A 16522-nucleotide genomic window follows, 5' to 3' on the forward strand; every position below is an offset into this window, starting at 1 on the left:
GGATATAGCTGAAGAGCATGAAGATTTCTACATATGTTTGTTGGCCACAGTGTTAGTCCGGGTAGACTAGAGAAACAAATTCATAGACACACTTATATGTGTATGGGAAAGTGCTTTATATAAAAGAGCAATTGTCCAGAACAAGACCATAAGTCTGATATTAGCCCATATGTCTGATACCAATCTATAAAGTCCTCTTCAGACTCATAAAACACATGCAATGACGCCGAATGAAAGAATATAATAGGCAAGTGGTTGGGAAGTTTTGTAGATCCAGTGGTGTTGTAACCATCTCAGTGCTGGCAGGGCTCCTCCAGGTCCAGGGTTCTCATGGCTACCAGCATAGCCCCATGTGTCTTATCAGTAGAGAGTCTCTCAGGGAGTGAGCAGAGAGGGAAAGTGAGTCTCCCGCCTCCAAGGAGGAAATACAGGAATTCCCAGAATCCTCAGAAGGCCATGCCACACTGAGGCCTCATTGGCTATAACCCAATTGACAGACTAGACTCCACCTCTTCACTCTTAATCCTCTCAAATCCCAAATTGACACCAGATTATGTAACTATCACAGCCACCTAAATGTCTTCCTTGGTGAAGAGGCTGCTCATATCTTCTGTTGATTTTTTAAGAAAAATTATTTATTTTAAAAAATATTTTATTGGCATCGAACTCATTTACCACCCAATCCAATTGTTTAAATATATTTAAAAGACTTGTTGATAATCACAACTCTAGAACATATTAGCTCCTCATTATTTCCCAACCTCCCCTGCCACAACCCAAGGAGTTATTAATCAAATTACTATATTTATGGATTACCTATCTTGGATTTGATATAAAGAAAAGCATACAAGGAAATCCCAACAACAAAATGAAACAAAAATCTAAAAAAAAAGAAGACAAAAGAAGCTAGAGCAAATTAAAAATTAGTCAAAAGGGAAAACAAATATGTTAAATCTTAAACTCTCTCTGTAATAATTCACTTTTCAATGCACTGTCTGAAGGCAAGAATTCTCATAGCCCTAGGCAATAGTTTGAGGGAATTTGATGGAGGCTTGATCTTAGTGGGGACTCTGCAAAAAAAATTGTGGGCTTTCACTCTCATTGATAGCCTTCTGTAAACTGGATACTCAGAATTTAAGTTCTAATAGTTTCCTCCTCTGATCTTAGATTTTATTACTTATAATCCTTGGATCACACAGATTGGTGTGCTGATTAAGGAGGCACCTCACTTAGATGGCTGTTTGTTTTAAAACAGACCTTTAAGACCCCAGACACAGTTCTTTCTGATAGCCAGGCACCATCTGGTTTCTTCTCCACACTGATATATCACTCATATCTTCAGTGTTCATTTCATGAGCGCAGGTATGAGCTCCTCTGCTAACTTTTTAGTAGGACTATTTGTCTTCTTGTTTTTGAGGAATTGAAGTTTTCTCTACATTTTAGGGATTAGTTCCTTGTCTGATATACCATTGTCATCTCCCACCACACTCCCATCTCCCACCACACTTCTACTCTTGATGAAATGCTTTGATGCACGTGTTTAATTTTAGGAGATCCAAGTTATCTAGTTTGTCTTAAGCTGTTTGTATGTTATTATTTTTGTTTGATAGTATACCTATGCCATTTATTAGGGCCCCAAATCTGTCAGTATTTTTTGCATGATTTCTATAGTTTACGTTTTCCATTTATTTATGCCCTTGATCTATCTTGAGTTCATTGTTTTTAATGGTGAGAAATTAATGCTGTTTCATTTTTCTGCAAGTGTGTAGCTGGTTTTTCCACCACTATTTGTTAAAGAGACTATGTCCTCCCCCATTTAATGGGTTTTGTCCTTTTGTCCAAGTGCATATGTGGGTAGATTTACTCCTGGATTCTAAATTCTGTTCCATAGGTCTGTATGTCTGTCACTTTATCAACCAAGTGTCTTTGATGACTGTGGTTCTACTGTAATTTGGGAGATTGAGAAGTGTGAGGACTCCTACCATTTTCTTCATTGGTTTTTAGTAGTGCTTTGCTAAGCAGAGGTAGTCCCCTTCTATATGACTTTGGTAATTCATTTTCCATCCCCTTAAAGAATGATGATGGATTGGATTATAGCTGAAGATTGATTTGGGTAATATTGATATTTTCACAATGTTAAGGTTTCCTATCTATAAGCATGATATATTCTTCCATTTATTCAGGTTTCTTGTATAAGGGTTGTTTTTATAATCAATCTTTTTATGTCTTTTGAATTGCTGGTTATATTTATTCCTAACTACTTCATTCTTGGGGTGGCTCTTGTAAATGGTATTATTTCCTGATTTTCGTTTCATAGTTCTCATTGTTAGTGTAGAGCAACACGTTGACTTGTGGATGTTAATCAAATACCTTGCCGCTTTGCTGAATCTTTCAATTAGTTCAGTAGTTTTCCTGTTAAGTCTTTGAAATTTTTCTATGTATAGGAGCATATCATCTCTATTTTACTTTTTAACAACCCGAAAGACTTTTCTTTCCTTTTCTTGTTTTATTGCCCTGACTAAAACTTCCAGTATACTATTTATAAGTGATTATAAATGGCACCTTTTTTCTGGTCCCTATTTATAATAATGCATTCAGTGTCTCTCTGCTGAGACTAATGCAACCTAATGGTTTTGTCTAATTATATTGAAGAATTCCCTTTATATTCCTGTTTTGTTTTTTTAATCAGATATATTGGATTGTCAGATGCCTTTTCTACAAAAATTAATATGGTTCCGTGGGTCATGTCCTTTGTTTTATTTGTATGGTGGATAACACTGATTGTTTTTCTAATGTTGAATCATTTTTGCATGCCTAGTATGGGCTCCACATGATTATATTAGTTTTTGGTATGTTATTGGATTCTATTGTTCATTCTTCTAAAATGAACAAATCTATTTTTGAAGAAGTGTAGCTAAAATTACCGCTTAGAAGCGATGATGGTGAGAATTTGACTTCAGTACTTTGGACATGCTACCAGAAGGGGGCAGTCCCATGCTTGGTTAAGTAGAGTCAGTGGAAACAAAAGAAGGCCCAAACAAGATGAATTGACAATGTGGCCAAGGCAATTGTAATAGGCTCAGTGGTAATGATGGTGCAAGACTGGGCAATATTTCATTCTGCTGTACCTAGGGTACTGTGAGCTAAGCCAACTCAACGGCACCTAACAACAGCAGGAGTCTGGCCTTTGCTAGAATGTTGTATAGTGGAAATTGTATTGTGTCTTAATTACCCTTTCAGATGGGCTACCTTCCCATAAGAATATATGTTTAAGACTCATTCATGTCTTTTCATAGTTTGCCAAAACACATTTGACATCGGCAATGATACCCCTCATTCCGTGTCTTTTCTGAATCCTGCTCGAATTTCTGGCCACTCCCTGTCAATGCACTGTTTTTGAATTATCTTCCGTATGGCTTTGCTTGAATATAATATTAATGATATTATGTGATAACGTTCACCTTTCTTTTGCAATGAAAACAAGTATGGATTTTTTTCCTATTCAGTTGCCCATGTGACTGTCTTCCAAATGTCTTGTTGTGTGTAAGTAAGCACTTCTAGTATTGCATGATACACACATATTTATATATATCTTTTAAAAAGAGAGAAAATATAGACATATGCATCTTGTTTTTAAGGAACACAGGGAAATTCCAGACATAACTGCAAAACAATGGTAGTATCAGAAACTCAAACATATAGCTTTCCTTTTTACTAAGACATTCAGTGGCATTGAAGTAATCGTCTCTCGAGAGATTTGGTTACCCTCTAAGAGAAATGAAAATAATAAATTGCAGGTGTCAGATTATCTACCAAGAACTATAAAAAATTCTACTCTACTAACTTTTGGACAAAACTTACATTTACTTTTAAATATCTTGCTAAAGCCCAAAGTCTTAATATATACATATAAGGACAGCAATTCTCACCACCCACAAACTTCACAGGCTAGTTAATAAATGATTAAAATGTTTTTGGGTGTGTGTTTCTGTAAAGAGTTATAGGGATGCAATGATCTATTGGCATTTCATGTGCTGCCTTCTCTTTTCTTTTCATCTCTTGACAGCTCACATCGTAATTCTCCTATCTGGTGATTTAGTGAAAATGGTAAGCAGAGTCGAGCTTTAAAATTACACAGCACCCTTATTTTAAACTGCAAACTCTGTGTTCCAATGTTATCTCAAACATTTAGCAAGCATTTATTGGTGCCTTTTTATATAAAAGGTAGAGGAGAGTTCCTTTCACTCTTTGGGCAACTTCATTTTTCTAAATTAAAAATTTGGCACATGTAATATTAAATATTATATTATAAATATAAATGTCATATAATAACATATATGACATATATTCTGTTATATGTCATATAACAAAATAAAAAGTTATAGCAGACTCCTCTTAAATCTAGTATGTAGAAAACCTGAAAAAAAGCACGATTCCCATCACAATGACCAGACATTGCCAGGTACACAGTGAAATCTGCTTGGCTTCTTTCCTCCCATTAACTAAATGTAGAAAATCACTCTATTCATAAACACTAGATGTCTGCAGCTATACCCTGGGGGGATCTAGATACTCGTCATTCATCCTTTTCTCTTTTAAAAACAAAACTTACTAGTTTATTTTTTTAACAACTTCACCAGCATACAATTCACAAATCGTATATTTCACAAGTTGAATCGCATCCAGAGCTGTGCAACCATCCCCACAATCAGTTCCCGGACATTTCTTCTCTGGTGCTCGTTGTGGTTAGCGCTCCATTTCCTGCCAGCCTCCCCTGCCCTGTCCTCTTGAATCCATTGATCCAGTTGTTGTCTCCATAGGTTTACCTGATCTGGGGTTCATGGACAGAAAATCGTAATTGATCAAGACAGAACACAAACAAATGGGCCAAGAACAATGACACAGTGAAAGGAAGAAAAGCCTTAGTTGATAACAAAGCAGACGATATTAAAAACTGGAGCAGCTCTACCTTGGATCGAGAGGGAGATCATGACCAGGCGTCACATTTTAACCTAACTGCAATTATAGTTGAATACACCACCTTGCCCTGTACTCTGGTAACGAGGCCTTTCCCATCTCTAAGCCATAGTCAGAGGGGAGTCACCAGATGCTTAATCTGCATGGGGGGGCCTAGCAAATGCCATCCACAACCTTCATCAAGCAGCGAGCTCAGAGTGTAAGCTCTCATACCATTCCCTACTCTAGGTTTGGATTTTATTGTTTATAATTCTTGGACACCGTGCTGATGTGCCCCTTCAGTATAGATTTAGCCAACACCTCATTTAGATGTCTGCTTGTTTGAAGACAAGCCCTTAAGATCCCAGGCACTATTCTTTCTCATAGCCGGGTACCATCTGTTTTCTTTACACTTTGCTACAGCACCCATATTTTCAGTGATCCCTTAGTGGGGGTTGGTGCTGAGCGGGGTCATGTCATAAGAACTATTTGCTCTTAGATTGGAGCTATCATTAAGGTCAAGCTCAAAATCTATTGATATACCTATATATCCCCTGGTTTTCTTTAAAGACATCATTATTACTTTATTGACGGATATTACAAATTATCCTCATGGGACATGTAAGGATTGAGCCACTGGTCAACAATTTAAAACATTGTCGAGAGAAAGACATTATACATGTATAGTTTTTTAGATTATAGGACATGGATTATTGATGTGCATACACCAACAACTTACATGATTGGACACTATTTTCATTTACATCGAAATTGGAAGTAAGGCAAAATGTTAATTAATGCTCTTTCACAAAGGCAAATAGAGTCATTTCAGCCTTGGGCACATGGGGACTTTTCAGTTCCTTTAATACTGATGTGTTTAAGATAAAGTGCAATTCACTTAGGGGGAATTCCAAAGCAAATCCTCCCAGTGTTTTCTACGAGGGATGGTGTGTACCTTGAAAGGACAGAGTTGAAAGTCCTGGCTGGGTCACCAAGTGTTGAGTATAAACTAGGTCAAGTGTCCATCTAGGGACTTAGTTCCCAGCTTATTCTCCCACTGGTGGTCTATACACTTGATGCTGCATGTTTTCCAGTGACATGCTGCCTCCCCCGTTTATCAATCAACCGCTACTAGTCACCGTCTCCAGGACTGACATGACTTCTACCCCAATGCCTCTTGGGCAGACAAGATTAGGTATTCTGCTCCCATGGAGATTTACTGAACTGGAAGCCCTTAGGGGTGATTCTATGCTGTCCTATGGGGTCACTGTAAGTCAGAATGGACTCAGTGTATATGGGTTTGGTTTGTATTGTTATGTATTGTGATAAAACCAAGGCTGTATTACAGTATGTCCAAGTGGCTTCTCCTAAGAGATGTCTTGCAGGAAGTTATCCTTGTATGTAAAAGCAGTTAACTGGCTAAGGCATCTTCAAACTGGACTGAGGTTCACAAAGCAAGAGACCAGAGAACTTGCAAAGCAAGACTGACCAAGCCATGTAGCCCTCCTCTTCAATTATCCCAACCTGTGTGTATCTGGCAGTGTGGGATGATAAGCTAACAACCAGAGTGAGCTAACCTTTATGTGAAACACAGGAAGATACATAAAGCTCCCTTGTTTAATGTAATGAGGATGCAGAACCTGCAGGATATAAGGTTATCCACAACCTAATGATTAATGTCCTCCCCACCCTGGGGGATGGACAACAGAAAAGGGGGTGAAGGAAGACGTTGGACAGGACAAGATATGACAAAATAATAATTTTAAAAGGGAGGGGGTTAAAGAGGACCTGATGCTAAGGGCTTAAGGGGAGAGCAAATGCTTTGAGAATGATGAGGGCAATGAATGTACAGATATGCTTTACACAATTGATGTGGATTGTGATAAGTTGAATGAGCCCCTAATAAAATGTTTTAAAAAATGTTAAGCGCACAAGAAGAAACCATCCTTACACATAGCTGCCCAAGCACACAAAGCCAATCTTACCCTTTTGTGCGCCAACAATCCACAAAGCTTTCCATAATCTCACAAAAGGAATGAAATGAGGCCGGCTGCAAGGGGAAAGTCAAGTCAGTGAAAGGGTAATCATCTCCAGGTTAGTGGGAGTCTCCATATGGCTGTTGGGCACCCAAGGATGTATAACAGTCTGTCCATGTGGCTTCTGCTCAGAGATGTCTTGCCGGAAGTGAGCCGTGGAAGCAAAAATAGTTAACTTGCTTAAGCATCTTCACTCTGGTTTGATTTTCACAAAGCAAGAGCCCGGAGAATCTGCAAAGCAAGGCTGATGCAGTCCTGTGTCCCTCTGACCTTTAATTGACCACACCTGTGTTTATCGGCCGGTTTGGAGTGATAAGCTAACAGCATCAGTGAGAAAACCTTGTTGGGAAACACAGGAAAATACATAATGCTCTATTGTTTAATGTAATGAGGACGCAGAGGAATCTGCTGGATACCAGGTTTCCCTGTGACCTAATAATTATAAGAAATTTTAATGCTTGTTGACAAAAGAAATACTAGTTGCTGGGGGCACTCTTGAAATAACAAAGGTAGCTCTGGGTGAGGCAACAAGGGCTTCATAGGAAATGCAGGGTTCACTGTTTTCCTTCACATCCATGCAAGCCCAGGAGCTAAGTGCTGACCTGAGATAAGTGATAATATTTGAGGCCCTATTGAGTCGAGGCGGGCTAAGCGCCAGAATGATTCTCTAATCATTTATATTCATGAATCTACTGGAGATAAACTAGGAGCTGAGATATGTGGAGCTGCTTGAAGGACCATTGACCTGATAAAAAAATCAATTCCTCTTAGAAAAGTTGTTGTGAAACAACGGAACTTTCCCGATACAGTATTCGCAGAAAGTTAAATATCCTCTCCTGGCAATGTTGTGGGTACAGAAGATGTGGAGCTCAAGGAAGCAAAAGTGGCTAAAGACATGACTGGAGGGAGTTTCACACAGTTAAATTGCGTTTGTTAGTCTGGGAACTTTAGGGAAACAAATCCAGAGAATCTCGTGTATAAAGGATTTATGTAAATATAAAGTGCACATCAAGAAAATACCCTTACCCAGAGTTGCCCAAGCCCACAAGTCCAATATTATCCCAAATGTGCACCAATAATCCACAAAGCCTTCCACCATCTCACAAAATAATGGAAATGAAAACAACTGCAGGGGGAATGCCTAGTCAGTGAAAGGGAAATCATATCAAGAGTGGTGGGGGTCTCCAAAGGGCTGTTCTGCAACCAAGGCTGTATCACAGTATGTCCAAGTGGTTTCTGCTCAGAGATGTCTTGCAGGAAGTTATCCTTGGCTGTAAAAGCAGTTAAGTGGCTAAGGCATCTTCAAACTGGACTGAGGTTCACAAAGAAAGAGACCAGAGAACTTGCAAAGCAAGGCTGACCAAGCAATATATCTCCCACCTTTCAATTAACCCGCCTGAATTTATCAGGCAGTTTGGGATGATAAGCTAACAATTTCAGTGAACTAACCTTCTTGTGAAACAGAAGATACATAAAGCTCCCATGTTTAATGTAATAAGGACGCAGAAGAACCTGCAGGATATAAGTTTTCCCATAACCTAATGATTACGGGAACTGTTCATGCATGTTGAGCAACGTAACAGTAATTGCTGGGGACACTCTTGAAATGACAAACATAACTCTGGATGAGGCAACGCAGAAGGACAGCCCAGGAAACGCAGGAATCACTGTTTTCTTAGTATCCAAACAAGTCCAGGAGGTAAGGGTTGAGCTAAGTGAAGCTGTTTGAGATTCCATTGAGTAGAGGCAAACTAAGAACCAGAAGGATTCTCTCATCCCTTATATTCATGAATCTCCTGGAGATAAATTTGGAGCTGAGTTATGTGAACGTACTTGAAGCATGACTGAACTGATGTAAAAGCAATTCCTCATGGAAAAGTTGTGGTGAAAAAGATGACCTTTCCGGATACAGTGTTTTAACCCAAATTTAAGTATCCTCTCTTGGCAATGTTGTGGGTAGAGAAAAATGTGGAGCTCAAGGAAGTAAAAATGGCTATAGGCATGACTGAATGGCGGTTTGCCCAGCTAAGTGAGGGTGTTACTCTGGGAAATTTAGAGAAACGAATCCACAGATACTCGTGTATAAGAGTTTTATATAAATGTTAAGTGCATATCAAGGAAACATCATTAGTCATAGCTGCCCAAGCACACAAGTCCAATCTTACCCCCTTTTGTGTGCCACCAATCCACAAAGCCTTCCACCGTCTCACAAATGGAACGAAATGAGGCCGGCTGCACGGCGAAAGTCACGTCAGTGAAAGGGTAATCACCTCAGGACGGCAGGAGTCTCCATACAGCTGTTGGGCACCCAAGGATGTATAACAGTCGGTCCATGTTGCTGCTGCTCAGAGGTATCTTGCCTGAAGTGAGCCGTGGAAACAAAAGTAGGTAACTTGCTCAAGCATCTTCACTCTGGTCTGACCTTCACAAAGCAAAAGATCTGAGATTCTGCAAAGCAAGGCTTAGGCAGTCCTACATCTTCTTGCCTTTAATTAAACCCACCTGTGTTTTTCAGCCGGATTAGGATGATAAACTAACAATGTCAGTGAGAAAACCATGTTGTGAAACACAGGAACATGCGGAATGCTCCATTGTTTAATGTAATTAGGGTGCACAAGAATCTACAGGATCCAAGGTTTCCCATAACCTAATGATTACGGGAAAGGTTAATGCTTATTGTCCAAAGAAATAGTAGTGCTGGAGGCACTTTTGAAATAACAAACGTAACTCTGGGTGAGGCAACCCGGAAAGGCTTCCCAGGAAATGCAGGATTCACTGTTTTCCTTCCCATCCATGCAAGGCCATGAGATAAGGGTTGAGCAGAGATAAGTGAAAATGCTTGAGGCCCCAATGAATAAAGGCAGGAAAAGCGCCACAATGATCCTCTAATCCTTTATATTCATGAATCTCCTGCAGATGAACTTGGAGCTGAGATATGTGGAACTGGTTGAAGAACCATTTAATTGATATAAATGCAAATCCTCATGTAAAAGTTGTGGTGAAACACCGGAACTATCCTGATATAGTGATTTAACCAAAGTTAAGTATCCCCTCCTGGCAATGTTGTGGGTAGAGAAAAATGTGGAGCTCAAGGAAGCAAAAATGGCCAAAGACATGACTGAAGGGAAGTACACACAGTTACTTGAGTTTGTTAGTCTGGGTACTTTAGGGAAACAAATCCACAGAATCTCGTGTACAAAAGATTTATGTAAATTTAAAGTACACATCAAGAAAACATCATTCCCCACAGCTGCGAAAGCTGCCAAGTTCAATACTATCCCGTATGTATGCCAATAATCCACAAAGTCTTGCACAATCTCACAAATGCAACAAAAGGAGGCCAACTGCAGGGGGAATGCCTAGTCAGTGAAAGGGAAATCATCTCAATTGGTGAGGTTTTCCACAGGGCTGCCAGCAACCAAGGCTGTGTCACAGTATGTCCAAGTGGCTTCTGCTCAGAGATGTCTTGCAGGATGTTATCCATGGACTTAAAAGCAATTAACTGGCTAAGGCATCTTAACTGTACGGAGGTACAAAAAGCAAGAGACCAGAGACCTTGCAAAGGCTGACCAAGCCATGTATCCCCCCGCCTTTCAATTAACTGCACCTGAGTTTATCGGGCAGTTTGGGATAAGCTAACTTCAGTGAGTTAACCTTCTTTTGACACACAGGAAGAGACATAAAGCTCCCTTGTTTAATGTTTTAAGGATGCACAAGAACCTGCAGGATATAAGGATTCTCATAACCTAATGATTATGGGAAATGTTAATGCTTGTTGACCAAAGAAATAGTAATTGCAGTGGGCACTCTTGAAATGACAAGCGTAACTCTGGGTGAGGCAACCAGGTAGAGCAGCCCAGAAAAGGAAGGATTCACTCTTTTCCTTCGTATCCAAAAAAGTCCAGGAGGTAAGGGTTGAGCTGAGATAAGTGAAACTGTTTGTGGCTCCACTGAGTAAAGGCAGCTAAGAACCAGAAGGATTCTCTCATCCTTTATAGTCAAGAATCTCCTGGAGATAAATTTGGAGCTGAGATATGTGAATGTGCTTGAAGTACAAATAAACTGATGTAAAAGAAAACCCTCATGGAAAAGTTGTAGTGAAACAGCTGACCTTTCCAGAAAAAGTGTTTTAACAGACGTTAAATATTCTCTCTTGGCAATGTTGTGGGTTGAGGAAAATGTGGAGCTCAAGGAAGTAAAAATGGTTACAGACATGACTGAATGGAGGTTTGCACAGCTACATGAGTGTGTTAGCCTCAGAATTTTAGAGAAGCGAATCCACAGAAATTCGTGTATAAAAGAGTTTTATATAAGTGTTAAGTACACATCAAGAAAACTCCCGTACCAATAACTGCCCATGGACACAAGTCCAATCTTACTCTTTTGTGTGCCAATAATACAAAAAGCCTTCCACATCTCACAAAAAGAACACAGTGAGGCTGGCTAGAGCCAAAGACATGTCGGTGGACGGATAATGATCTCAGGTTTGGTGGGTTTCTCAGACAGGCACCCAAAGATGTACAACTGTTGGTCCACGTGGCTTCTGCTCAGAGATGTCTTGCCAGAAGTAAGTCTTGGAAGCAAAAGCCGTTAACTAGCTTAAGCATCTTCTCTCTGGTCTGACCTTCACAAAGCAAGAGACCCGAGAGTCTGCAAAGCAAGTCTGATCCAGTCCTGTGTCTCTCTGCCCTTTAATCAACCCCACCTGTGTTTTTGTGCTGGTTGAGATGATAAGCTAACAACATCAGTGAAAATAATTGTTGTGAAACACAGGGAGATACATAATGCTCCATTGTTTAATGGAATTAGGAGGTATAGAAATCTGCCGGATACAAGGTTTCCCAAAACCTAATGATTATGGGAAATATTAATGCTTGTTGACCAAAGAAATAGTAGTCACTAGGGCACTACTGAAATGACAAACCTAACTCTGGGTGAAGCAACCCAAAAGGGCTTCCCAGGAAATGCAGGGTTCACTGTTTTCTTTCACATCCAAGTAAGTCCATGAGGTAAGGGTTGAGCTAAGGGAAAGTGTTTGAGGCCCCCATGAGTAGAGTCAGGCTAAGCACTAGAATTATTCTCTAATCCTTTATATTCATGAATCTCCTGGAGATAAACTTTGAGCTGAGATATGTGAAACTGCTTGAAGCACAATTGAATTGATATAAAAGCAATTCCTAATGGAAAAGTTGTGGTGAAATACTGGACCTTTCACGATATAGTATTTTAATGGACGTTAAGTAACCTCCCCTGGCAATGTAGTGCAGAGAAAAATGTGGACCTCAAGGAAGTAAAAAGGCTACAGATGTGACTGAATGGAGGTTTGCACAGCTACATGAGTGTGTTAGCCTCAGAATTTTAGAGAATCGAATCCACAGAAACTCGTGTATAAGAGTTTTATATAAATGTTAAGTACACATCAAGAAAACATCCTTACCCATAGCTGTCCAAGCACACAGGCCAATTTTACCCCCTTTAGTGCGCCAACAATCCACAAATCCTTCCACCGTCTCACAACAGGAAGGAAATGAGGCCAGCTGCAGGGCGAAAGTCAAGTCAGTGAAAGGACAATCATCTCAGGATTGTAGGGGTCTCTACATGGCTGTCAGGCACCCAAGGATGTATAACGGTCTGTCCTTATGGCTTCGGCTAAGAGATGTCTTGCCAGAAGTGAGCCTTGGAAGCAAAAAGTAGTTAACTTGCTTAAGCATCCTCACTATGGTTTGACTTTCACAAAGCAAGAGCCAGGAGAATCTGCAAAGCAAGGTTGATGCAGTCTTCTATCCCTCCGCCCTTTTATTAACCCCACATGTGTTTATCGGCCAGTTTGGGATGATAAGCTAATGACGTCAGTGAGAAAACCTTGTTGTGAAACAGGAAGATACAAAATGCTCCATTGTTTAATGTAATAAGGACGCATAAGAACCTGCAGGATTTAAGATTTCCCATAACCTAATGTCTATGGGAAATAGTAATTGCTGGGGGCACTCTTGAAATGACAAACGTATTTCTGGATGAGGCAATGCAGAAGGGCAACCAAGGAAATTCAGAATTCATTGCTTTCCTTCACATCCAATCAAATCCAGGAGGTATGTGTTGAGCTAAGTGAAACTGTTTCGAGGCGCCATTGAGTGGAGGCAGGCTAAGCACCACAAGGATTCTCTCATCCTTTTTATGCATGAATCTCCTGGAGGTAAATTTGGAGCTGAGATATGTGAAAGTGGTTGGAGCGCCATTGAACTGATGTAAAAGGAATTCTTCATGGAAAAGTTGGAGTGAAACACCTGAACTTTCCCGATAAAGTGTTTTAAGGGAAGTTAAGTATCCTCACCTGGCAATATTGTGGGTCAAGAAAAATGTGGAGCCCAAGAAAGAAAAATGCCTAAAGGCATGACTGAAGGGAGGTTCACACAGCTACATGAGTGTCTTAGTCTGTGAAGTTTAGAGACACAATTCCACAGAAACTCATGTATAAAAGATTTTACCACATAAATGTAGAGTGCACATCAAGAAAACATCATTATCCATAGTTGCCTAAGCTGACAAGTCCAACATTATCCCATGTGCGCGCCAAAAATCCACAAAGTGTTCCACAATCTCTTAAAAGAGACTACATGAAGCCGGCTGCCGGGAGAAAGCCTAGTCAGTAAAAGGGAAATCAATGAGGATTGGTGGGTGTCTCCACATGGCTGTCCGGCACCCAAGGCTGTATTACAGTAAGTCCAAGTGTTTTCTGCTCAGAGATGTCTTGCAGGAAATGAGTTGGAGGTAAAAGCAGTTAACTGGCTACGGCATCTTCACCATGGACTGATCATAACAAAGAAAGAGACATGAGAACTTGAAAAGCGAGGCTGAACAAGCCATTTATCCCTCCCCCTTCATACTTTTATTGGCCAATTTGGGAAGATAAGCTAAGAACCTCAGTGAGCACACCTTGTTTTGAAACACAGGAAGATACATAAGGCTCCCGTGTTTAATGCAATAAGGACGCACAAGAACCTGCAGGATATAAGGTTTCACATAACCTAATGACTATGGGAAACATTAATGCTTGTTGACCAAAGAAATAGTAATTGCTGGGGGCACTCTTGAAATGACAAACGTAACTCTGGGTGAGGCAGCTCAGAAGGGCAGTCCAGAAAATGCAAGATTCACCGTTTTCCTTCATATCCAAACAAGTCCAGGAGGTAAGGGTTGAGCTGAGATAAGTTAACCTGTTTGCAGCTCCACTGAGTAGAGGCAGGGTAAGAACCAGGATTCTCTGTCCTTTACTTTCATGAACCTCCTGGAGATAAACTTGGAGCTGATATGTGAACGTGCTTGAACAATCATTGAACTGATAGAAAAGCTATTCCTCATCCAAACGTTGTGGTGAAACAGCTGACCTTTCACGCTACCGTGTTTTAACGGACATTAAGTATCCTCTCCTGGCAACGTTGTGGGTAGAGAAAAATGTGGAGCTCAAGGAAGTAAAAATGGCTACAGACGTGACTGAATGGAGGTTTGCACCACTATGTAAGTGTGCTTGTCTGGGAATTTTAGAGAAGCGAATCCACAGAAACGCATGTATAAGAGATTTTTATATAAATGTTTAAAGTGCACATCAAGAAAACAACCTTACCCATAGCTGCTCAAACACACAGGTCCAATATTACCCCATATGTGCGCCAACAATCCACAAAGCCTTCCACCGGCTCACAAAAGGAACGAAATGAGGCCGGCTGCAGGGCGCAGGTCAAGTCAGTGAAAGGGTAATCATCTCCAGGTTAGTGGGAGTCTCCATACGGCTTCCGGGCACCCAAGGATGTATAACGGCCGTTCCATGTGGCTTCTGCTCAGAGATGTCTTGCCAGAAGTGAGCCTTGGAAGCAAAAGTAGTTAACTTGCTTAAGCATCTTCACTCTGGTCTGACCTTCACAAAGCAAGAGACCAGAGAATCTGCAAAGCAAGGCTGACCCAGTCCTGTATTCCTCTGCCCTTTAATTAACCCCACCTGTGGTTATCGGCTGGCTTGGGATTATAAACTAGCAATGTCAGTGAGAAAACCTTGGTGTGAAACAGGAAGTTACATAATTCTCCATTATTTAATGTAATTAGGACGCACAGGAACCTGCAGGATACAAGGTTTCCCGTAACCTACTCATTATGGGAAATGTTAATGCTTGTTGACGAAAGAAATCGTAGTTGCTGGGGGCACCCATGAAATGACAAACGTAACTCTGCGTGAGGCAACGCAAAAGGGCTTCCCAGGAAATGCAGGGTTCACACTTTTCTTCCCATCCAAGCAAGTCCCGGAGGTAAAGGTTGAGCTAAGTGAAAATGTTTGAGGCCCCATTGAATAGAGGCAGGCTAAGCGCCAGAAGGACTCTCTAATCCTTTATATTCATGCATCTCCTTGACGTAAACTTGGAGCTGAGATATGTGAACTGCTTGAAGCATCACTGAACTGATATAAAAGCATTTCCTCATGGAAAAGTTGTGATGAAACACCGGAACTATCCCGATACAGTGCTTTAACCATACTTAAGTATCCTATTGCAAAGTTGTGGGTAGACAAAAATGTGGAGCTCAAGGAAGTAAAAATGTCTATAGACATGACTGAATGGAGATTTGCACAGCTACAAGAGTGTGGTAGTCTGGGAATTTTAGAGAACCTAATCCACAGAAACTCGTGTATAAAACAGAGTGTTATATAAATGTTAAATGCACATCAAGAAATCAACCTTACCCATAGCTGCTCAAATACACAAGTCCAATAATATCCCATATGTGCGCCAACAATCCACAAAGCCTTCCACCGGCTCACAAAAGGAACAAAATGAGGCCGGCTGCAGGGCGAAGTTCAAGTCTGTGAAAGAGTAATCATCTCAGGATTGGTGAGGGTCTCCATACGGCTGTCGGGCACCCAAGGATGTATGGTCGGTCCATGTGGCTTCTGCTCAGAGATGTCTTGCCGGAAGTGAGCCTTGGAAGCAAAAGTAGTTAACTTGCTTAAGCATCTTTACTCTGGTCTGACCTTCACAAAGCAAAGACAGGAGAATCTGCAAAGCAAGGCTGACCCAGTCCTGCTCCATCCTTCAATTAACCCCACTTGTGTTTATCGGCCGATTAGGGCTGATAAGCTAACAATGTCAGTGAGAAAACCTTGTTGTGAAGCACAGGAAGATACGTAATGCTCAATTGTTTAATGTAATAACACTCACAGGGATCTGCAGGACACAAGGTTTCCTGTAACCTATTGATTATGGGAAATGTAAATGCTTGTTGACCAAAGAAATCGTAGTTGCTGGGGGCACTCTTGAAATGACAAGTGCAGATCCCGGAGGGGAGAAAATGGCGACCAGATAGGAGTTATCCATCTGGAGCTCCTGCTGCCAGACCAGAAAACTGGGAGGTAAGGCAAAAGAAACGGGGAGGTGGAGTCCTGAAATTAGAACTAGGGTACTAGGGTTTCTCCTGAACCCCTTTTTGCGTGGGATTTACACTCACAAAGCAAACCAAGAACGCTTTAAGGTGCTCTAGCTTTGGCG

The 16522-nt window shown here is 40.8% G+C and overlaps 1 pseudogene; it reads right to left on the reverse strand.

Moving 5' to 3' along the window:
- Window positions 1-235: 235 nt before the first annotated feature.
- LOC142427271 (putative ATP-dependent RNA helicase DDX6) overlaps window positions 236-16522 on the reverse strand; it is a 36791-nt pseudogene continuing 20504 nt past the window's right edge.

The sequence above is a fragment of the Tenrec ecaudatus genome, chromosome 1, assembly GCF_050624435.1.
Source record: "Tenrec ecaudatus isolate mTenEca1 chromosome 1, mTenEca1.hap1, whole genome shotgun sequence".
Taxonomy (NCBI): Eukaryota; Metazoa; Chordata; class Mammalia; order Afrosoricida; family Tenrecidae; genus Tenrec; species Tenrec ecaudatus.